Here is a 4976-nt window from a genome sequence, read left to right as displayed (position 1 = left end):
TATAACGATTTCATGCATAAATTATGACTCTGCCATTGATTATCGATTTATATTGAAGACAAAAAAATAAAAAAAACTTATGTCGATCTTCTTTAAGACTATTATTAAAAATAGTTAATCTTTCTAATTATTATTATTATTATTATTATTATTATTATTATTATTATTATTATTATTATTATTATTATTTGTACTCAGGAGTTCCAGGCCATCACTGGAATTTGAGTGGCAGCAAGCCTCCCCAAAGTTCCCGTCCTCTTCACATCCATCCAGCTGGTTAGTGCTTTCCCTCCTCGGTTTTTCTATCCTCCTTGATCCTCCAACTATTTAGTGTGGTCCCAATCGATAATGGCTCTACATGGGGGGGGGGGTCAATTTACAATTGAAAATTTATAAAGTCAAATACAGGCATAACATTATTAAAATTTATAAAGTCAAATACAGGCATAACATTATTAAAATATAAAGTCAAATACAGGCATAACATTATTAAAATTTATAAAGTCAAATACAGGCATAAAATTATTAAAATTTATAAAGTCAAATACAGGCATAACATTATTAAAATATAAAGTCAAATACAGGCATAACATTATTAAAATTTATGAAGTCAAATACAGGCATAACATTATTAAAATTTATAAAGTCAAATACAGGCATAACATTATTAAAATTTATAAAGTCAAATACAGGCATAACATTATTAAAATTAATAAAGTCAAATACAGGCATAACATTATTAAAATTTATAAAGTCAAATACAGGCATAACATTATTAAAATTTATAAAGTCAAATACAGGCATAACATTATTAAAATATAAAGTCAAATACAGGCATAACATTATTAAAATTTATAAAGTCAAATACAGGCATAACATTATTAAAATTTATAAAGTCAAATACAGGCATAACATTATTAAAATATAAAGTCAAATACAGGCATAACATTATTAAAATTTATAAAGTCAAATACAGGCATAACATTATTAAAATTTATAAAGTCAAATACAGGCATAACATTATTAAAATTTATAAAGTCAAATACAGGCATAACATTATTAAAATATAAAGTCAAATACAGGCATAACATTATTAAAATTTATAAAGTAAAATACAGGCATAACATTATTAAAATTTATAAAGTCAAATACAGGCATAACATTATTAAAATATAAAGTCAAATACAGGCATAACATTATTAAAATTTATAAAGTCAAATACAGGCATAACATTATTAAAATTTATAAAGTCAAATACAGGCATAACATTATTAAAATTTATAAAGTCAAATACAGGCATAACATTATTAAAATTTATAAAGTCAAATACAGGCATAACATTATTAAAATTTATAAAGTCAAATACAGGCATAGCATTATTAAAATATAAAGTCAAATACAGGCATACCATTATTAAAATTTATAAAGTCAAATACAGGCATAACATTATTAAAATATAAAGTCAAATACAGACATAACATTATTAAAATTTATAAAGTAAAATACAGGCATAACATTATTAAAATTTATAAAGTCAAATACAGGCATAACATTATTAAAATATAAAGTCAAATACAGGCATAACATTATTAAAATATAAAGTCAAATACAGGCATAACATTATTGAAATTTATAAAGTCAAATACAGGCATAACATTATTAAAATTTATAAAGTCAAATACAGGCATAACATTATTAAAATATAAAGTCAAATACAGGCATAACATTATTAAAATTTATAAAGTCAAATACAGGCATAATATTATTAAAATTTATAAAGTCAAATACAGGCATAACATTATTAAAATATAAAGTCAAATACAGGCATAACATTATTAAAATTTATAAAGTCAAATACAGGCATAATATTATTAAAATTTATAAAGTCAAATACAGGCATAACATTATTAAAATTTATAAAGTCAAATACAGGCATAACATTATTAAAATATAAAGTCAAATACAGGCATAACATTATTAAAATTTATAAAGTCAAATACTGGCATAATATTATTAAAATTTATAAAGTCAAATACAGGCATAATATTATTAAAATTTATAAAGTCAAATACAGGCATAACATTATTAAAATTTATAAAGTCAAATACAGGCATAATATTATTAAAATTTATAAAGTCAAATACAGGCATAACATTATTAAAATTTATAAAGTCAAATACAGGCATAACATTATTAAAATATAAAGTCAAATACAGGCATAACATTATTAAAATTTATAAAGTCAAATACAGGCATAATATTATTAAAATTTATAAAGTCAAATACAGGCATAATATTATTAAAATATAAAGTCAAATACAGGCATAACATTATTAAAATTTATAAAGTCAAATACAGGCATAATATTATTAAAATTTATAAAGTCAAATACAGGCATAACATTATTAAAATATAAAGTCAAATACAGGCATAACATTATTAAAATTTATAAAGTCAAATACAGGCATAATATTATTAAAATTTATAAAGTCAAATACAGGCATAACATTATTAAAATTTATAAAGTCAAATACAGGCATAACATTATTAAAATATAAAGTCAAATACAGGCATAACATTATTAAAATTTATAAAGTCAAATACAGGCATAATATTATTAAAATTTATAAAGTCAAATACAGGCATAACATTATTAAAATTTATAAAGTCAAATACAGGCATAATATTATTAAAATTTATAAAGTCAAATACAGGCATAACATTATTAAAATTTATAAAGTCAAATACAGGCATAACATTATTAAAATATAAAGTCAAATACAGGCATAACATTATTAAAATTTATAAAGTCAAATACAGGCATAATATTATTAAAATTTATAAAGTCAAATACAGGCATAATATTATTAAAATTTATAAAGTCAAATACAGGCATAACATTATTAAAATTTATAAAGTCAAATACAGGCATAATATTATTAAAATTTATAAAGTCAAATACAGGCATAACATTATTAAAATTTATAAAGTCAAATACAGGCATAACATTATTAAAATATAAAGTCAAATACAGGCATAACATTATTAAAATTTATAAAGTCAAATACAGGCATAATATTATTAAAATTTATAAAGTCAAATACAGGCATAACATTATTAAAATATAAAGTCAAATACAGGCATAACATTATTAAAATGGTCTAAAGTGATGGAGTAACAGGAAATCATAGTCATATTAAGGCAAAACCGACCGCCTTTTATTTTCCAGACAGTACTTAACTTTTAAGAATTTACTTCTTTAAAGGACAAAATAGTTATGAACAATTTCTTTTTATATCTACAGACACTAATGTTATTTATGCTTTCATTATCATCTGTTCAGGAAATAACGATTGTCGCTGGTTGAAGGATTCGAATGCTGCCAAAAGGCCACCTTTAACTCCATTAGCAAAATTATAATATATATATATATATATATATATATATATATATATATATATATATGTATATATATATATATGTGTGTGTGTGTGTGTGTGTATACATATATACATATATATATATATAATATATAATATATATATATATATAATATACACTATATAATATACAATATATATATATATATATATATATATATATATATATATATATATATATATATATTACTCTTATTCATCCCAAATAAGGCTTATTGCCACTGAGGAATAAAGTGCTACTATGAATGGGACAAGATTTATAGAGAGGGTAGGCAGCAAGATATTTGTTTGCATGACATTTAAATTTCTGCATGTTGGTATAGTCGGGAAAACAGGGAGCAGACAGGAATTTAAAGTCATGTGGTTTAAGAAAAGAAGCTGTTAGAATAGAAAATCTACGGGCATTTAGAGATCTCTATAGAGAAGAGGTGAGATTTTGCTGCTAGTCAGATAGATCGAGGTCATTTAGATTAAGGCGGTATAAGTTCAGTAAGTTCAGCAGAGCATATTACATGGAAGATTTGTACAACATGCACAGGGATGGAACACTGTGGCGATGGGGCAGGGATTGGAGCTTGATAGACAATGCAGAAGAGTGCAGGTTAATTAGACTCTTTTTTCGTTTTGTTTTGTATTCTGAATCAGAAATGGAAGAGGCTAGTGATTGGTACATCAATGAAGATATGGCAACAATACTTCATCATAGGCGAATGGTGGCCTTATAGAGATTTAGCATACTAACAGGTGTGAAAAGTTTTCCAGCCTGATAGAAGGCGCCTACCTTCATTTACAGCAGATTTGACAGTATCTTCGATATATTTATTCCACTTTATATCGCCTGAGAATGTCAGGCCAACGACTTTAAACATTTCACTCTCGGCAAAGGTGCTATTGACCATCACAATTTGTGGTTGGAAAGGTTTCTTATAGTTGCTAATGGAAGGGATCTTTATCTTGATAATATTAAATGTGACCATCCATTCTGGACCCCATTCTACCACAGATATTTTCCAAGGAATCAACCATTGCCTTTTTGGTGTGGATATTCAATTTGTCCTCTGACTTTTTATTTTTTTTATTTTTTATCATTTTATTCTAGCCAGAAATTAGGCATCCTACCGGATGCTAGACATTCACCCACTATCTCATTTTTTTTTCAACCAAGAGACGTTTTCATGATCCTTACCGTCCCTTTAAGTGCAATTGCTTATATATCTTTTGCACTTGGTTCACAGAATATATTTGCAAGGTAGTTTTGTTTTTTGGGTTTTTTTTCATGAGTCTAGGTTCTCCTATAATTACTGGTGTGATGGAGATGTTAAGATTTCAGTTTCTTTTCATGTTGTATATAAGACTTTGATATTTTGTCATCTTTTCCCTCTCAGCTTTGTTTAACCCAGTATCATCTACTAATGTTGTTTCTTTCTCCTCTTTGCCCCATATCACTATGTCAGGTTTAATAGCTCTGTTTTTTTAGGTACAGAGACGTAGGAATTGCATAGTCTTATAGTGGATGGTGTATGACTTATTCTGTAA

This window comes from Euprymna scolopes, chromosome 25 (genome assembly GCF_053919585.1).
Source record: "Euprymna scolopes isolate OS-2025 chromosome 25, ASM5391958v1, whole genome shotgun sequence".
In the NCBI taxonomy this organism is placed as follows: domain Eukaryota; kingdom Metazoa; phylum Mollusca; class Cephalopoda; order Sepiida; family Sepiolidae; genus Euprymna; species Euprymna scolopes.
Note: the sequence above shows the minus strand (reverse complement) of the source record.